Consider the following 20,755-nt stretch of genomic DNA (forward strand, 5'->3'; position numbering starts at 1 on the left):
AAATCTCAAGTGGCTTTACTGCTCGATGCATTTTTTTTTCTGATGGTAGCACAAATATTTAAAAACGAAAATAATCTCATGCATTCCTTAATCTTTCTTCTCTCCAAAACACATTAAGGAATTTAAAAGATTTCATTTAGTGTCCAGCATTACTTTTTCCATTTAAAAGAGGGATAAACTGAGGGGCTGGCAGTTTTAGTGTAAATCTTGTCATTTTCAGCTCAGCCAAAAACTTAAAGCTCCATTATATTTCTTAAAGGGATGACACAGAATTGGTGGGGTATGTAAAAAAAAAAAGGAAAGAGAAAAGCAGAAGCAGTGACCACCACTGATGCCACCCCCACGACTGCTGCCCCAGTTGCTTGTCAGGTGGGTCACCACCTTGCTCTGTCCCCCCACCCCACCCCTACAACCCTCTGTGTTCTAGAAGGACATGGAACACTGGTGACCTGTCTTCTCAGTGCTGAGCAGTGGCCTGGTTGCTGTCCCCAGAGTTGTCTGAAAAACCTATCCTAGCGTTCTTGTCAATGTTTCATGGGTAAATGACTTGAATAAGGATGTCAATAACATACTGCTGCTGCTGCTGCTGCGTCGCTTCAGTCATGTCCGACTCTGTGCGACCCCAGAGACGGCAGCCCACCAGGCTTCCCCGTCCCTGGGATTCTCCAGGCAAGAACACTGGAGTGGGTTGCCATTTCCTTCTCCAACGCATGAAAGTGAAAAGTGAAAGTGAAGTCGCTCAGTCGTGTCCGACTCTTAGCGACCGCATGGACTGTAGCCTACCAGGCTCCTCCGTCCATGGGGTTTTCCAGGCAAGAGTACTGGAGTGGGGTGCCATCACCTTGTCCGAAATAACATACTAAGCAACTGTAAATGGCAATTGATGGAGACACGAGCTAAAACTTTCCATGGGCGAAGGAGAGTCCAAAAAGATCTCAACAAGCAGATAAACAAGCTTAATTAGAACATTTAGGTCCCAACTAATATGTAAGATAAGGGAAGTTTGGCACACATGATAGAGATGAGGCAGTTTTATTGACTGAAGATTCCATATGAATCATTCATGTGTGTGTACTAAGTCGCTTCAGTGGTGTCCGACTCTTGGCAATACTATGGACTATAGCCCACCAGCCTCCTCTGTCCATGGGATTCTCCAGGCAAGAATACTTGGAGTGACTTGCCATTTCCTTCTCCAGAGAATCTTCCTGATCCAGGGATCGAACCTATGTGTCAATGCATTTCCTGCATTGGCAAGTGGATTCTTTACTGTTGAGCTACCAGGGAAGCCCCAAATCATTCATACAAGTGGTTATTGCATGTTAGGGACCCCTGCTATGAGTTCTCTCTGTGCTTTTGGCTGAATCCTATTACAATGCTTATCACGCAGTACTGCAATGATGTTGTCTATCTTCCACACCACTATAAACTCTCAGAGAGTGGGACACTGTCTTTTTTCTTTCTTTACTTAATTCACAAGTCTAGCATAGTATGTAACCCATTGTGGGAACTTCGTGTCAATTTTCAAAATGAAGTGGACAGCAGTTTTTAACTACAACACTCAATACCACTTATACTATAACAAAATGAAGCTACTTGAAGATTGTAATACTATTTATATTGTATTTGAGGTGAAGTCATATGAGACAGTACAGTGATTAAGCATGAGTGCTCGGAGAGAGACGGCCTTGGTGCTGATTCTGTCTCTGCCACTTACTGGCTGAACAACCTTGGTCAATTTCCTTAGGCCTTTCTATAGCTCAGTTTTTGTCTATAAAGTGGGATATATAACAACCATCAATTTCAGAGGGCTGTTGTGAGAATTAAATTAGGAATACCCCTACAGTACCTAAGTATACCTGGCACAAGGGATGTGTGTGTGTGTGTGTGTGTGTGTGTGTGTGTGTGTTAGCCGCTCAGTTGTGTCCAGCTCTTTGCGACCCCATGGACTGTAGCCTGCCAGCTTCCTCTGTCCATGGGATTCTCCAGGCAAGAATACTGGAGTAGGTTGCCATGCCTTCCTCCAAGGTAAGCACTCAATATACTTTAACTAGATGGTTATTATTAACTGTATTAAAAAGATGATAATGATGATGACAAGGACTATAACTGAAGTTATAAGACAGTGACATACTAGAATACAGTACTTGAAACATATGAAAAAGGAATAGCATATAGAATAGATATACATATATGGAACTGCAAAATTACATTTAAAAATATAATATCAAAGAATGAGGAAAAATGGGATTTCCCTGGAAGTCCAGTGGTTAAGTGTTTCCAATGCAGGGGGCGAGGTTCGATCCCTGGTGGGGGAACTAAGATCCCATATGCCCCTCAGTGTGACCAAAAGGAAAAAAATGAAGAAAGGTAATAAAAGACAATTGGTTGGAGTAGAAACACAAATAGCCAACAAATATTGAAACCCAAGCTTATCAATAATTTGGAAAATATGAAGCAAAATCCATGAAATAACATTTCTCACCTATTAAGTGGGCAAAAATTTCGAAGTCTGATGACATCAAATGTTGACAAGCAGATAGGGTGATGGGAATGCCTATACACAGTGGGTGGAAGTAGAAACTAGCCAAAAATACCTTGCAGGGAAATTTGGCAGTATATATTAAATTTGAACATATCCAAGAATTCGGTGGTCTTCACACCAGGGTTATTCAAGGAGTTCACAAACACAGAGTTTTACTGAACTGGCGTAAGGACCTGCCTGTGTTCACAAAAGCCCTTTCCACATTCATCCCAAATCTTACTTCAGTGTGCTGTTCCTGAGTTTAAAAACCTTTAGGTAAATAAATAAAACAGAAGGTTCCTTTTGTGATTACTTAGAGTACCATAAAGCCCTTGGCCTTCTAGACTTTCCTATATTACACACATTTCTGTTAAGAGTGAGGTTGGGGTTAAAATGGAATATTTATACGGTAGAGAGGGGTAGAAGAGATAAGCTCTGCATTTTTACCCCTGTTATTTTGCCTCTACTTTCCTAGACTAATGTCAAAAATTGCAACTCTACTGGCAGTGGTGGGTAGGGGAAGTTTATGAGAACAAATCACAGGTAAGATATTTTTAATACTCTATGACTTTTTCACATGTAGGCAATTTCAGGTGTAGGCCTTTCTTTTAGGCTGCCCTCAATATTTATGTACAAAAGATATCATCAGCCAGAAAGAAAAGTAGCTTTGAATAACCAGAGGAATACATATTAGTGACTCGGATTTGTTTTAAATGCACTTGAAATGTTTTCCTGGAACTACCAAACTGTGGAGAGTAAACTGGATAAAATCCACAAATGAAATATAATTCCTTTCTGACTTGGTGTGTGCGCTTCAATAAAGCAGTTAAAATGCATGTGATAAAAGCTTATCATTAAACATGTATTACAGCTGAAGAAAATTCTCATATAATTTTATTTATAAAGCACTTAATCCTTTCTACTCCTCTAACAAAAAAATAATAAAATTATATGTTTGCTTCTAGATCAATGAGTTTCAGCGTAAGTTCTTTTTCCTTCCTTTAAATACTAGGAACGTATCTTAAGGTCTAAAAATTAATAGTGCTATTTATGTGTGATATTTATACTTGCTTCTAATTTAATTATTCCTCATGGCAGAATACCAACAATCAATATGTACACACAAACACGTTTGCCAAAGAAACAGCATGCTTTTTTTTACATACCTACTTCAAAATAATTTATGATTTTTGCTAAATATAGTATGTTACATTATTATAAATTAAATAATGAGAAACAACATCTCAATTCATTATCTTGTTCCTATAACTTCTTATAAAGTAAATAAATTATATTACATCTGCATTTCTTAAAATCTCTTTTTACTATGCATTCTGAAATGTATTTCTTAGTTGTAGTAGTATTTAATATTTACTCAATATTAAATTCAAGGAATACATAATGAGATTTTTTTAATCCAGTATTAACATTTGAATTAAAAATGAAGTCAAAACATTTCTGTCAGAAAATAAGTCTTATCTTCCTGATAGGTTTAACAAAGGGTACTGGTTTTATTTATACTGAGAGGACTTTTTTTTAATAAATTAAATGAGATAAATCTGCCACTTAAGTTTGATGAAAATATATTTTAAAACACAATAAGATAAATATTTTGATTAGTAACAAAATTAATGTTTTTATTTTTCAGCTATTACAGAAATTAATCACACAGAGTATCCTAGTGGCCTGGTGTCTTTAATTGGTAAATAATCCACCTGCAATGCAGGAGAGCCTGGTTTCATCCCTGGATTGGGAAGATAACCCACAGAAAGCAGTGGCAACCCACTCCAGTATTCTTGCCTGGAGAATCCCATGGAGAGAGGAGCCTGACAGGCTAGAGTCCATGGGGTCTCAAGAGTCAGACATGACTTATCAGCTAAGCCGCCACCACCAGGTAAGGCCCCGCTCTGAGCTCACTTCACCTTCTAGTGCAAGCGCCCAAGTCTTTCTGCTTCTCATTCTTACTGCTATAAAAATGAGGTTGGGGCAAAAATAAAATCAATGCAGAAATCTGTATGGTTCTAGCATTATGTCACTCATCAATGGATTTAAGAATTAACTAGAGAGACAAGCATCATTTCAGAGAAACATTTTCCATGATACTTCATTTTTTCTGTTTAACAAATTACAATAGAAAAATTATTTTATAAAAAAAATTGTCTTCGTCAATTGTATTAACAATAATAATTGCAACAACTCAATCTACAAGAAAGTTTGAATACAGCCTTATGATCCCAGGAAATAAAACATATTTTAAAACTTCAATTTCCATTCACTATTTTGTTAAGGAGAAGTATGATAGGGTGGTTCAAAAAGAGACTTCTGGCATGAAAATACATTACATGAAGATAAAATTCTGTGGGAGAATCGGAATGGAAAGAGAAAATGGAAAGAAATAAACTTTCCACAGGAAATTATGCGTGCATTTTTCATAATGGATTATGGTTATTGAGTCAAATTGTTATGGTATTTAGACTCCTTTGGATACACTTAAAAGGGTAATCGTTTTATTTTCAAGTGTTAATATTTACAAAATGTCAGAAATTTTATTCTCTGGAACAATTTAAACCTATGACCTAAATCCTTAAATGCCAATGTTAAACTGTGTGAGGGACACAGAGTTTTTCCAAATTCTTTAAGGGTTATGCAAAAAATAAACTTGAAGACTTACAGGTTGAATTGTGTCCTTCCACCAAATTCACGCATTTGAGTCCCAACCCCAGTACTTCAGAATATGACCTTATTTAAAGATAAGGTCTTCACATCTGCATGCTCAGTCATTTCAGTTATGTCTGACTCTTTGGGATGCTATGGACTGAAGCCTGTCAGATTTCTCTGTCCATAGGACTCTCCAGGCAAAAATACTAGAATGAGTTGCCATTCCCTCCTCCCAGGGATCTTTCCAACCCAGGGATCGAACCTGCGTCTCCTGCATTACTGGCAGATTCTTTACCGCTGAGCCACCAGGGAAGCCCAAGGCCTTCATAGAGGCAATCAAGTTAAAATGAAGTCATCAAGCGTGGGCCCTAATTCAGTATGATTGGTGTCCTTATAAAAAGGGAAATTTGAACACAAATAGACAGAAAAGATAATGTGAATAGACAAGGGATAAGATAGCCATCTACAAGCCAAGGAGAAAGTCCTAGAACAGGTTTTTCCTGACCACCCTCAGAAGAAACCACCCCTGTTAACACTCTGATTTTGACTTCTGCCCTCCAAAGCTGTGAGAAATACATTTCTGTTGTGTAAGCCTTCTAGCCTGTACTCCTTTCTGACAGCAGCCCCAGCAAATTGTACAAAGACCACACTTCTGGAGAAACTCAAGTGCAGTCAAGGGGAGATAGACATTACTCACTCCTTGCATTAGCGGGGGTGGATAACTAAAATGGTATCCCAGCATGCCCTGCATAGTGCTGGGGATGGGTTCCCGGAAATGGGAATGCAAAGTCTGGTCTCTCTGGCATTATCCCTTTGGATCCCATGGACAGGGATCCCAGGGATCCCATGGACAGGGAAGCCTGGTGTGCTGCAGTCCATGGGGTTGGCAAAGAGTCAAACATGACTAAGCGACTGAACTGATCTGATCCCTTCGGAGTCATGCTCCTGGGTATCTAAAACTGGCAAATGCTCTTCCATTCTTTTCAAATGTCCTAAAGGCATGCAGGCTTTGAACCAGTTTCATGTAGCTTCTTTCCATGCAAATGTCTGGCAATCTTTGGGGTTTCAGTGAGCATCCTGACTCACTTCATCATGCCAAAGGACTTCTGCAGTTCTTAACTTGCAGGCTAATTTTTATCCTTCACATTCTTCTAAATGTGCCCCTTCCCTCACATCTATAAAATTTCTATCTTAAAATCCAGCACGGTTCTCTCCCTTGGTCTCTTTGCAACAAGGCTGGCTCTATTTTCTATTACATCAAAGGGCAAAACTGGCAGTATTGAAAATAAATGACCAGACTTCCCTGGTGGTCCAGTGGTTAAGAATCCGCCTGCCAACACTGGGGACATGGGTTCGCCGCCTGGTCTGGGAAGATTCCCCCATGCTGAGGGGCAACTAAGTCCGATGACACCCCTATGGAAGCCTGTGCACTCTACACTGCATGCTCTGCAACCAGAAAAACCACCACGATGGAAAGCCCAAGCACCGCAAGGAAGAGCAGCTCTCACTTCCCACAATAATAGAAAGCCTGGCACGGCAACAAAGACGCAGCGCAGCTAGAAATAAATACAAATGTTAAAATAAATGACGGAATTTTTTAAAAAGGTGGGTTGATGTGGAAAATGATAGAATGGATAGACAGGCAAGTATATGATAAAGTGTGTGTAGTAAATATGATAAAATGAGTGTGGTAAAAGACCAACGGTATCATGGAATGTGTTTTTTAAAAAAAAACTATTATAAAAACTTAAACCTTCGACTTTTCTGTGTGTTTTCAAATTCTCAAAATATTGGAAAACAAAAAAATAAATGGCAGGCTGGCTACAGCACAGAGTAAACAGCACAAATTACAGTACACCTTTATTAATAACTCAGGTGACCGAGGTTTTTATCAACTGTTATATTAATGAAGTGTCCCTGATGTGATGGCATGAAAATGATTCTTTACCTCTGTGATTTTCTTACCACAGAGAATCCCAGTGTAAACATGAGAAAAACATCAGACAAATCTCAATTCAGAGACCATCTGCAAAATACCTGAGCCGTAAAACCTAAAACCTTAAGTTCATCAAAACCAAGGAAAATCTGAGACACTGTGGCAGCTCAGAGGAGCCTAAGGAGGTCTGAGGACAAAGCGTAGCGTGGCATCATGGCTGGGACCTTGGAACAGAAGCAGACATGGGGTGAAACCTATGGAAACCTGAATGAAGCATGAATCTTAGTTAATAATGTATCGATACTGGCTAGTCCTTTGATCAATGCACCACAGTAATGGGAGATGTCAACCCCAGGAGAGGCTCAGTATGGAGCAAACAGAAACTTCTGTTCTGTCTTCACGATCTTTCTGTAATTCCAAAACTGTTCTAAAAGTTCACTTGAGAAAAACACAGAAGAAGGACTTTCCTGGTGGCTCAGTGGTAAAGAGTCCGCCTGCCAGTGCAGGAGACATGGGTTCAATCCCTGATCCAGGAAGATCCCACACGTCCCCAAGCGACAAAGCCCGTGTGCCACAGCTGCTGAGCCTGTGCTCGAGAGCCTGGGAACTTCACGTAATGAGTTCACGTGTGGCAACTAATGAAGTCCAAACACCCCAAAGCCCACCTGTGCTCCACAATGAGAGCAGCCATCGCAAGGGGAAGCCTGCACTCTGCAACTTGAGAGCAGCCTGCTGCAACCAGAGAAAAACCCGAGGAGCAGCAAAGACCCAGCACAGGGAAAAAATAAGCAAATAAATAAAAAATTATATTCAAAAAACAAAACAAATAATTACCTAAAGTACTTAATGTTGCTTTGCAATTATATTACAGGTGCTATTCGATATATAACTCTAAATGCAATTGTAAGATCTTTATTTGTGAGTCCCTATAGAATAAATGCTTTTATTTCCAATGCTGACCATTGTAGTACAAGGCAAAAGCAAGATCAACACAGGAGTGACATGTGGAGTTAAAGCATCTAGTCAGCTCAACTGTTATCATCAACTTTGTGTGTGTGTGTGTGTGTGTGTGTGTGTGTGTGTTTGTTTTTAGGATGATGGGATAGGGAGATGATATTAAACAAACAATTAAATTAAAATGGAAGTGATGGCATTTTCCCAGATTTGAACTGATAATATGTGTTATACCAATTCAAACACATTAATAGAAAAAGTATTTTATGAGAATGCCAAGAGTATTCTTTAACTTATTTATAGTAGCACGTATGAGATTTCAAAGTGCATAAATGCTTCTGTAATGCTTCTAAGACACCCATCTTTATTGCATTTTAAATCTACAGAAAAAAACAGCTTCAGAAGTAGTGTCCTTCAGGGAGTCAGCTTTCCCGTCGCCGCCCTCCTTTGGGCCCTCTGCTGGCTGCTTCAGAGCCTGCCATCTAGACACTGTTCTGCCTCCTGGAGTCTCCAGCTCTCTGGTCACTGGGCTTTCTCCCTCAGCCACTTAACTCTTGCTTACTCTTTTTTTAAGTCTTGAATCAAAAGGCTCAGTTCTAAATTTTTATGGGTTTTTAAAAAACTAACATTTCACATTATACTGAAAACTGCAAGGCATTTCCACATACACAGTTTTATAAATGTTATTTATAAATTGCAAAATGTTATTTAAAAAAAAATCCATAAAACTTTGGAACTGAACCTTTTGAGTTGGGAAGATTCCCTGGAGAAAGGAATGGCTACACGCTCCAGTATTCTTGCCTGGAGAATTCCATGAACAGAGGAGCCTGGCAGTCTACAGTCCACGGGGTCGAAAAGACTCAGACATGACTTAGGAACTAACACTTTCGCTTTTACTTTTCACATAAATGACCTTGTTTGATTGTCACAGAAATCTTAAGAAATACTCCTGCATTGGCTGAGGAAACTGGAACACCGAGGGAAAGCTGAAGGGCATCCCTGACTCTCACCATCGACTGTTCTTCCTCTCATCTACGCAGCATCCGATTATCCTTACAGCCAGTGGTGAATCCTCCGTCTTATAAGGTAAGCATGCATGTTCTGAGCCTCTGTTTCAAAGTGTATGCTTTTGTCTGGCTTTTTTCACCCAGCATAATTATTTTGAGATTCAGTTAATCAATAATTACCTCCTTTTTATTGCTAAGTAGTATTTCACTGTACTGGCTTTCTAAGTGGTACCAGTGGTAAAGAACCTGCCTGCCAAGGCAAGAGACATAAGAGGTTCAGATTTGATCCCTAGGTCAGGAAAATACCTTGGAGGAGGGCATGGCAACTCACTCCAGTATTCTTGCCTGGAGAATCCCAAGGACAGAGGAGACTATGGGCCACAGTCCGTAGAGTCACAAAGAGTCGAACATGACCGAAGCAAATTAGCATGCAGGCAGACATTCCACTGTATAGAGAGACCATAAATCGTATATTCATCTACTGATAGGCACTGAGGTGTTTTTGTTTTGTTTTGTTTGGCTTGTTAGCTTGTTTTTCTATTCATCTGTCTGCGTCCAGTCTTGGTTGCAGCACGAGCGTCTTTGTTGTGGGGCATGAGCTCTGTAGTTGTGCCCCGCAGGCTCATCAGTGGCCCTGCTCTGGCGTAGTTTCTCTGCAGCATAGTTTCCTAACTAGGGATTGAACCTGTGCCCCCTGCACTGCGAGGCAGATGTTTAACCACTGGGCCACCAAGAAAGTCCCTGGTCTATTCTTTATCTGTTTTGACTCAACATACAACACCCAGCACCTGGTACAGCACTGAGCACACACAATTCCCTCTTTTCCAAAAATGGATGAATGAATGAAGTAGGTTAGGTTCCTCGACTAAGGTGACACAGTGATAAGTTGGGAAGCAGGAACTGGGTTTCTGATTCCTGGCTCAGTTATCAGCTTCATGTGGCACCTAAATTAACAATTTGAAAGAACTTCTGAACTGCTGTCAGACTCCCATATCTGTTCTGGAGATGCTGATAATGATACCCAGCCTGTAAATCTCTTAATGGGTCAGTCCCTCCATGCCCCGTGATCAGTTGTTGGTGCATTTGGCCTAAAGAACTGTGATGCTCTGAGGTTATTTATGGGTGACTCCAGTCTTCAGGAATTTCGGTTGATCCAGTAACTGGCCTAAGAATTCGTTTTTGATGATTTAGCCCTGTGCCTAGTGAATTAATGATGACTAATGATAGGGATTTCTAACTGACACTCCCAGGTAGTTAGCTGTTTTAAACAGTACATTAAATAATGTAACACTTAAAGTTCATGTGCCTTAAAAATATTTTATGAAAACCCAGGAGGTGAACTATAAGTGTTGGATTAGTTGCACTAAGAACTGATTTTATAGCTCAAAGGTAGAGCCAGAAGCAGTTCTTTTTCCTCTAAATGAACGTGCCCTTCACTAAGAATACAGGCTCATGATGACTGAATAGCCGAATACCCATTCCAGCTCCCAAGCTTCCAAGATCCAGGGCCTAAAAGGGAGAAGCATGCAAAACTGAATTCAACCACAAGTAAAATTCAGATCAACTCAAATCAAGAGACAGCTCTCAAAAGTATCTAGGTCATGAAAGACAAAAAGACACCGATGAACTGTCCTACACTGAAGCCAGACGACCAACTAAATGCAATTGATGCTGTTTTAGATTCTAGATCCTAGAAAGAACTTTAGTGTGACAACTGGTAAAGTCTGAAGAAGGTCTGTCAACTAATTAAAGGCATTGTGTGTACTGTTTTAACTGGTTTTGGTCACTGTACTATGGTTACATTTGTGGAAGCTAGAAGAAGAGCATATGAAAAGTTTTGGGACCGTTTTTACACCTTGGTTACAAGACTAAAATTATTTTATGGTTCGGTGTTTAAAACATCCCTAAAATGAATGAATAAGCCAATAAGATGAATACATCCAAAGAGAGAGACACAATTTCTATGCAAAGAATGTTATAAATATTTAAAATTTCAGGCAGGTTTCAAAGCACAAAAAACAAGATGAAGGGAAAATCAGAACCTATCCTCTTGAGCCTACAGCTCCTCAGGAAAACCAGTTTTATTCATGTAATAGAGGAAAAACAGAGCCACCGCCACTGGTCTCAGCAGATGCAATAGAAGTAGCTCCGAGCAGACACCTGACCTGTTGCCCCGGCCAGCCCTGCAGACAGCGGCCTGCTGCTGCTGCTGCTAAGTCGCTTCAGTCGTGTCTGACTCTGCGACCCCATAGACGGCAGCCCACCAGGCTCCCCCATCCCTGGGATTCTCTAGGCAAGAACACTGGAGTGGGTTGCCATTTCCTTCTCCAATGCATGAAGCCCTAATTCTCACAGGGCCTGTTGTGTACAAGCTTCCTTTTTTCTCTTTAGAGTTGTCTTATATGTTCCAGCTCCTTTGCCTTTCCATGAACATTTTAGAATAACATTGTCTCTAACCACAAAATAATCTTGCTGTCATTTTGATAAGAACTATATTAAGTCTGTTTATCAACTTTGGGAGAACTGACTTCTTAACTGCATTGAATCTTTCAGTTCATTAACTTGTAATATCTCTCCATTTGTTTAGATTTCCTTTGATTTCTTTCATCGCTGTCTGGTGGTTTTGAGCATATGAATCCTGCATATGTCTTGCTAGATTTATATCAAAATATTTTAATTTTTTTAACAATTGTAAACAGTATTGTATTTTTAATTTCAAGTTCCACATGTTAATTGCTAGTGTATAGAAATACACCAGATTTTTTTATGTTGACCTTGTATCCATACTGACATCACTAAACAGTTGTAGGAGTTATTTTGCAATATTGGGTAGACCAAAAAGTTCATTCAGATTTTTCTTTAAATTCAGATGATCTTAAATGGAAAAATCTGAATGAATTTTTGGACCAATCTAATACATTCCTTGTGATTTTTTTGTGAAACAACATGTAATCTGAAAACAGGAACACTTTTATTTCTTCCTTTCCAATGTAGATGCCATTTAGTTCCCTTTCTTCCTTACCGCACTGGCTAGAACTTCCTGTGTTGAATAGTTGAGAGTGGGTATCCTGGCTTGTTCCCCACCCTAAAAGGAAAGTATCCACTTTTCATCATTATGACTGGTGCAGCTATAGGACTTTTTTATGAACATTCTTTTACTAGATTGTAGTTTTCCCTCTACCCCTATTTTGCTGATTGTTTTATGATGAATGGCTTTTGGGTTTTGTCAAGTATTCATCCTCAATTGATGGATATGATCATGTGACTTCTCTCCTTTAACCTATTAACATGGTAGATTATGCGGACAAAATTTCACCTTGAACCAGGTTTTCATCACAGAACAAACCCGTGTTGGTCACGGTACATAATTCTTTTGTTCTCAGTTCAGTCACTCAGTCATGTCCGACTCTTTGCGACCCCATGAACCACAGCACACCAGGCCTCCCTGTCCAACACCAACTCCCGGAGTCCACCCAAACCCATGTCCATTGAGTCGGTGATGCCATCCAACCATTTCATCCTCTGTCGTCCCCTTCTCCTCCTGCCCTCCATCTTTCTCAGCATTGGGGTCTTTTCAAATGAGTCAGCTCTTTGCATCAGGTGGCCAAAGTATTGGAGTTTCAACTTCAACATCAGTCCTTCCAATGAACACCCAGGACTGATCTCCTCTAGAATGGACTTATTGGATCTTCTTGAAGTCCAAGGGACTCTCAAGAGTCTTCTTCAACACCACAGTTCAAAAGCATCAATTCTTCAGCACTTAGCTTTCCTCACAGTCCAACTCTCACATCCGTACATGACCACTGGAAAAACCACAGCCTTGACCAGATGGACCCTTGTTGACAACGTAATGTCTCTGCTTTTTAATATGCTATCTAGGTTGGTCATAACTTTCCTTCCAAGGAGTAAGCATCTTTTAATTTCACGGCTGCAATCACCATCTGCAGTGATTTTGGAGCCCCCAAAAAATAAAGTCTGACACTGTTCCCACTGTTTCCCCATCTATTTCCCATGAAGTGACAGGACCACATGCCATGATCTTCATTTTCTGAATGTTGAGCTTTAAGCCAACTTTTTCGCTCTCCTCTTTCACTTTCATCAAGAGGCTCTTTAGTTCTTCTTCACTTTCTGCCATAAGGGTCGTGTCATCTGCATACTGAGGTTATAGATATTTTCCCCAGAAATCTTGATTCCAGCTTGTGCTTCATCTAGCCCAGAGTTTCTCATGATGTACTCTGCATAGAAGTTAAATAAGCAGGGTAACAATATACAGATTTGACATACTCTTTGCCTATTTGGAACCAGTCTGTTGTTCCATGTCCAGTTCTAACTGTTGCTTCCTGACCTGCATACGGGTTTCTCAAGAGACAGGTCAGGTGGTCTGGTATTCCCATCTCTTTCAGAATTTTCCACAGTTTCTTGTGATCCACACAGTCAAAGGCTTTGGCATAGTCAATAAAGCAGAAATAGATGTTTTTCTGGAACTCTCTTGCTTTTTCTATGATCCAGTGGATGTTGGCAATTTGATCTCTGGTCCCTATGCCTTTTCTAAAACCAGCTTGAACATCTGGAAGTTCACGGTTCACGTATTGCTGAAGCCTGGCTTGGAGAATTTGGAGCATTACTTTGCTAGCGTGTGAGATGAGTGCAATTGTGCGGTAGTTTGAGCATTCTTTGGCATTGCCTTTCTTTTGTTCTAGTTCTGTGAAAAATGCCATTGGTAGTTTGATAGAGATTGCATTGAATCTGTAGCTTGCCTTGGGTAGTATAGTCATTTTGAAAATATTGATTCTTCCAGTCCACAAACATGGTATATCTTTCCATCTGCTTATGTCTTCTTTGATTTCTTTCATTGGCATCTTGCAGTTTTCAGAGTACAAGTCTTTTGTTTCAGAGTACAAGTTTATTCCTAGATATTTTATTCTTTCTGATGCAATAGTAAATGGAATTGCTTCTAGAATGTCTCTTTCTGATTTTTCGTTGTTAGTGTATAGAAATGCAACAGATTTCTGTGTACTAATTTTGTTACCTAAAACGTCACCAAATTGACTGATGAGCTTTAGTAGTTTTCCGGTACTCTCTTCAGGATTGTCTATGTAGAGTACCATGTCATCCCGGTACTCTCTTTAGGATTGTCTATGTATCGTACCGTGTCATCTGCAAACAGCAACAGTTTAACTTCTTTTCCAATTTCAATTCCTTTTACTTGCTGTAAAAGGATTGCTCTAGCTAGGACTTCCAAAACAATGTCGAATTAAAGTGAGAAGAGTGGACATCTTCGCCTTGTTCCTGATCTTAAAGGGAATGCTTTCAGCTTTTCACCACCGCGTACGACGCTAGCCATAGGTGTGCTGTATATGGTCTTTATTTTGTTGAGGTACGTACCCTTTAGGCACACTTTCTAGAGAGTTTTTATCATAAACGGGTGCTGAATTTTGTCAAAAGCTTTTTCTACATCTATTGAGATGATCATATGGCTTTTATCCCTCAATTTGTTGATGTGGTGTATCACATTGGTTTGCAGACGCTGGAAAATTCTTGCATCCCTGGAATGAATCCCGCCTAATCATGGTGTATGATCTTTTTAATGTATTGTTGGATACACGTTGCTATTATTTTGTTGAGGATTTTTGCATCTATGCTCATCAGTGATGTGGCCTGTAATTTTCTTTCTTTTTTTTTTCCGAGGTATCTTTGTCTGGTTTTGATATCAGGGTGATGGTGATGGCCTCTTTTAGATTTCACTTACTGTTGTCATTATACAAAAATAATCTTTTTCATGCATATTGCCCCAGAATGATCTTTTAAAGCATAAAAATGACTGTTTGATTACTCTGCTTCTATCTTTCAGTTACTTCCAGTCACCTGTTGGGAAAAGATCCAAGCCTCATTCTGACCCAGGTCATGGCATACCCTGGCCCCTGCCTTCCTCCCCACCTCATCCTAGGCTGTTTTCTGTTCATCTTCTTCACCTTGATCTACCTCCAACACTTTCCCCACCTTTTACCCAATTAATTACCCTTCAGATCTTGGTATAAGTTTCCACTCTACACCAAATTGAGTCCAGCTCTTTTTATTTAGCCATTATAGTTGTATATTAATTTCCTCTGCACACAACTTATATGTGATATTTAATGTCTTCCTCTCCCACAAGATGTCAAGCTTCGCATGACCAGGGACCATGGCCGCCATTGTTGCCGCAGTCATCCCCTTACCTGGTAAACAGAAGGAGTCTAAATACTTGTGGGAAAAAATGTAGCAAAGGAAGTCTAAGTGGAGGGGTAAGCAAAGGTACACAGGCGGGTTCAGGGGTCATTGTACTGGGCGACAAAGGGCAGAGTTTTGATTTTCAGACGGAATAAGGAATGCTCTGGCTTGTAGACAAAGGGAGCCACCGGGTTCTTTATGGAGAAGGCTCCTGAACTCGCTTTTATCAATTGTTATAAACTTACGTATGCATTAATATTTAACGTCTTTTCTCCCGTGTTTTTCTCTGTAAGATGATCTTTAAGTAGTAAATATGCTTATTACTCACTTTTATGTATGTATACAAATTGATTTGATCTTCAGGGTCAGCTTTCAGAAACAAAAAAGGCAGCTAATGGGGCTTCCTTGGTGGTTCAGTGGTAAAGAATCCACCTGCCAGTGCAGGAGACACGCGTTCAACCCCTGGTCCAGGGAGATCCCACATGCCATGGAGCAACTAAGCCCCTGCACCACAACTGTTGAGCCTGTGCTCTAGAGCCCAGGAACCGCAACCACACACTGCAACTACTGAAGCCAGAGGACTCGAGAGCCGTGCTCCACCACAAGAGCAGCCATGGCAAGGAGGAGCCCGTGCACACAACAAGGGAGATGCCCTTGCTCCCCGCAGCTGGGGAAAAGCCACGCAGGATTGAAGACCCAGCTCAGCCAAATAATAAATAAATAAAATTATTATTTTTTTAAAGGCAGCTAACAAAACATCTTGGTGATCTCAGAAAGTTAAGATCAGAAATTATATTCCAAAATTTTGCTGATGACTTTGCAAAGCCGAATCTCAGATCTTTTTAAATCTATTGTGTTATCTCGTGTAGCTGTGTTTGATTCTGATGAAATCTCTCTTCCTCATCTTCTATGAGTCGACACTTTCCTGAAACTGCTCTCGTCTTTTGTTCCACTCTATCCTTTTGTCTTTCCCACACCCTACTCACAGGCCTTCTCCAGGGTCCCGCCCCCCGACCTTTGCCCCTCCACACTCTTCCTGTCCCAGGCTGACCATCTCTTCATCCAGCATCCCCAGGGGGGTAACTCCCTCTCTGGTGACTCTCAATGATCCTGATCTCTGGGATCCCTGGCCAGGGGCCAAGTTCCGCAGCTGCCTTCAAGCCCCCCAGGATCTCCCAAGTCCTTTTATTCAGAACTCTCTGCAGTCCGCTCCGTTGTAATATAGGATGGATAGAGAAATCCCTGGGTATGTCATATGTAGATGGTCAGATTTCATTGCTATTAATTCCCCATAAAATCTTTTCCTGAAGAAAAGATGAGTCCCAGTACACTGAGCACCATTCAGCTCTTCCTCTGGGAAGGAGCTATTTTCTTCTACTCCAAGAGCAAGAGTCCTGAGAAAATGATTTACATTTCCCTAAGAAAATAAATCTCAGTTCAAGCTCAGAAGCATTTAACCACAGGTTCATCATAAGCATTTAAAAGATACTGATTACCCAGGGAACATCAACATCCATTTCTCCCCAGTTACTGAGTACTCCACTGATTCAAGGGAAGGTGCACATTGGAATAATAACTAGCCTATGACCACAAAGTAACATAACATTTCTCATTTCTCCTTATTGCAAGATTAGCTAAAATAGGTGTGTGTGTAGTGTAAGATTCAGAAGTTTTTTTAAAAAGTTCCAGCTGCTCTCGTTTGCTCTCTTAAATCTCTCCGTTGTTTGTCTTTCTAGATGTGTGGGTCCCCTCTGCACATGTCAGCAACTCCAAAATTTACATTTCTAGCCTTGACTTCTCTCCAGAATTCTACCCCCCAAGTTCTGTCTGCTTGACAGAGCTTCCTGCTTGAAAATTAACTGAATTCCTTGAAAGCAAGAGCAATATCAGATTCCATTTTATATCCTCCATACTTAGTACAAGGCCTGCTACAGAGCAGACACTCACAGATGTTAAGAAAATGAATAGATGTTTTGTAAAATTGCAAGATTGTGAAATAACACCGGTGGAAAGCACTAATAGTCAAACAAGTTGGCACAGGTAACTATTACTTTTTTAACTAACAAAAGCAACAGCCGACACTTGCATCACACTTAAAGATATGTTAAAATTGAAATAATGGATCGATATCTTAAACTTAATTTATCACTGTCTTACTCAATGTGGCTGCAAACTTAGCTGCTACTCCTACAAACTAATAAATTTACTCTAGTCCCTGTCTCTGGGACACACGATCTTTGTTTCTTTGCTTCTTTGTAATCCTTTTCTTCTAAAATTGTATTCCTATTTACTCTTATTTAAATTTTCTTCAAAGTGATCCATCTACACTCCCATTTTCTATATAAAGCATTCCCTTAGCCTTCAGGCCAACATATCCCTCTTTATCTTCTCAATTCATAAAACCAATGGTCTAACCTCCTAATGGAGAATCAAGATATAGTTGTATGTCTAAGTTCAAGCTCTAGCACATTCTATGCAAACCTTTCAGTTACTTAAGTTTCCTGAACTTTGTTTCCTAATCTGTGGAGAAGAGATTCTAATATCTACCTCAAAAGATTCTCAAAGGTTACATGAAATAATGTTCATAAAGAACTTAGCTAGCACGTCTTAAGTACTTAATGAAGAGTAGCTATACTGTTACTATTGGCACATAATATTTGTCACTTCATTTTGATGTGGACTTTCAATATATATGTCATAACTCCCTAGATTGGAGGTATTTCTTTGTCATTCTTTTATCATCAAGAGTTGTGCCTTACTGATAGATGTCCTTGCTGATTTATTTAATCATGAGAGTTATTGTTGCTGTTATTATTATTTTAACAGGCTTGCATAATATTTTACAGTGTATAAAGCACACTTTGATGAACATTATCCCAATTTATCTTTATAGTCATCTAGTGAAATAGGCCAGGCAAATATTGTTAGAACCTATAATTTACTGGATAAAAAATATTTCAGAGGACTCTCACTTGCATTCAGATTGAATTATCTAGTACTACACTTGTTCTAGTGAACTCCGGGAGTTGGTGATGGACAGGGAGGCCTGGCGTGCTGCGATTCATGGGGTCGCAAGGAGTCGGACACAACTGAGCGACTGATCTGATCTGATCTGACACTTGTTCTTCCACTATACACACATATAAACCTAGACAAAATGTATGACACAAGTGTTTTTAGTTACTGGAAAATAGGCATACAAAACTGTAATCACTGAAAAAACAAGAGCGAGTAACATGAGCATGATCGCTTGACCAGCTTTCTTCCTGTAGGCAATTTCTGGAGCTTGACACAGAACAAGGGAACCTAGGCAGAGCATGGCAGTCTCAATGAATTGAGAATACAGACATCTGAACCCAGGGAGGCTAAAGCGATATAAAAAATATATCGGACAAAGTACAGGAGAAGACAGAGCTGCACAGAGAAAATGTTTCAGAGATTTGAACAGGGCTACCCTTGAATTTTTGCTGAATATTAAGTATCCATAATAATATGGACATTGCTAGCATAATACGTAGGGAAGGAACTGGCAACCCACTCCAGTGTTCTTGCCTGGAGAATCCTGTGGACAGAGGGGCCTAATGGGCTGCTATCCATGGGGTCACACAGAGTTGGACACGACTGAAGCGACTTAGCATGCATGCATTGGAGAAGGAACTGGCAATCCACTCCAGTATTCCTGCCTGGAGAATCCCAGGGACAAAGGAGCCTGGTGGGCTGCCACCTATGGGGTCGAATAGAGTCGGGCATGACTGAAGCGACTTAGCAGCAGCAGCATAATAGGAAAATATTATGAATGATTTTATGCCAATAAATTTAATGGCAGAGGTGACATAGACAAATTTCTTGAAAAACAAAAATTATCAAAACTCCAGAATTAAATCATCTTTATAGCTTTATATCTAATAAAGAAGTTGAGGCTGATGGAGAAGTCATATATCTTGATTATGACAAACATATCCATTTATCAAGCCTCATGGGCTTCCCAGGCGGCGCAGTGGTAAAGACTCTGCCTGCCAATGCAGGAGACGTGGGTTCGATCCCTGGGTTGGGAAGGTCCCCTGGAGGAGGAAATGGCAACCCACTCCAGTATTCGTGCCTGGGAAACCCCATGGATCGGGGAGGCTGGTGGGCTACAGTCCACTGGGTCACAAAAGAGTCAGACACGACTGAGCGAGCATAGCACAGCACACCAGGTGAGTCAGACACGACTTAGCAACTTAACAGCCAACAATGTGGACTGTACACTGAAAATAGGGACCTTTATTGTATTGTAAATTATACTTCAGTCAAGTTGATTTAAAAGGGGGGAAGGAAGGGGACGGAAGCGTAGAGGATTTACTTAATTAACTGAAGACCAGGCCCAAAGCAAGGTGCTCTGATTCCCAGTAGACCTCTTTCCCCACCAGATCCCTGTGCCTTGGTGTTACCATGGGGGAAATGTAGTCCTTACGCTCTTTGAGATGAGAAAAAGCAGTCACATCTGTTCAGAAATTGCCACTGGTCATCTGTTTCTAACCTAATTTCCCAAACTTTAATTCAATCTGCATTCTGATCTCTGATCAGGGCAGCACACACATAAACCCGGGGAAAGCGCCTAGGCTGAGGTAGACCTGATGGCTGCCCGTGGGAGTGCAGGTACTCAGAACCTCTCCTTTGTCTCTCATCGCTCTGCACCCCACTCCGCTACGTCCCCCCGGAGTCGGAGCTAGGACTCTGCTCTCCCAATTCATGGTCCCGGGCTCTTGCTGATACACTAAAACCAAGATCAGCTGTGAATTAGTGGTGTTCAGCCCTAAACTCACAGTTCATATGGATGTATGCTTTAGAGATACTGGACTGAAATGGACATCTAATTCAAGGCAGAAAGCCCTGCCTCTGCTTTATCCTTCTGCCATTAACATATTAACCAGATTAGCAAGCTATCAGCGGCACTCAGTCCTGGGAGCCTGGTATAGTTCATTCGGGGCATTTCACAGTCTCCTGACTGCATTTCAGTGAGAGAGAGGGAAGCTGAAAAGAGAGAAGGCAAGAGGGTTAACGTAGCGCACGGGTGAGGACTCGTGTGCCAGGACGGGGTAGCACAGAGTCTGAGGAGCGTGGGGACCCAAGGCATTTAAGAGAGAGCACCCAAAACTGGGGGAAGGAAAAACGCCTCAAGCAAGCAGCTGCTGACTCTCGTGTTTCCCTCAGAGCAGGGGACAGGGCGGTTTGGCGGAAAGTATAGGACTTTCAAAACCAGACGACTCTTGTTCCAGTGCTGCTTAGTTTCTGAGTAAACTTGAGCAGGTGACTTAACCTCTCTGAACTTCCATTTCCTCACTTTGCCATGAAAACAAAGTCTTCCTCATATTGTTAGAAGACCTAAAGGGCCGTGAAAAAGCCACAAGCCTGTTTTGTTCTTCCCTTTCTTCTTTTTTCCTCCATCCCCTCTTCCTAACTCCCTCAATATATGAAAAGTAGAGATCAAAA

At 40.7% G+C, this 20,755-nt stretch overlaps 1 protein-coding gene and 1 long non-coding RNA gene across 3 annotated transcripts in view; one reads left to right on the top strand and one right to left on the bottom strand.

The window, feature by feature from the left end:
* TMEM170B (transmembrane protein 170B) overlaps positions 1 to 20,755 on the bottom strand; it is a 211,123-nt gene that overhangs the window by 83,423 nt on the left and 106,945 nt on the right. The window lies entirely within an intron of this gene.
* On the top strand, positions 613 to 15,959 carry LOC139179091 (uncharacterized). The gene is made up of 3 exons (XR_011563500.1): positions 613 to 3,064; positions 4,170 to 4,415; positions 7,150 to 15,959. It is a non-coding gene; the product is annotated as an uncharacterized lncRNA (long non-coding RNA).

The sequence above is a fragment of the Bos indicus genome, chromosome 23, assembly GCF_029378745.1.
Source record: "Bos indicus isolate NIAB-ARS_2022 breed Sahiwal x Tharparkar chromosome 23, NIAB-ARS_B.indTharparkar_mat_pri_1.0, whole genome shotgun sequence".
In the NCBI taxonomy this organism is placed as follows: Eukaryota; Metazoa; Chordata; class Mammalia; order Artiodactyla; family Bovidae; genus Bos; species Bos indicus.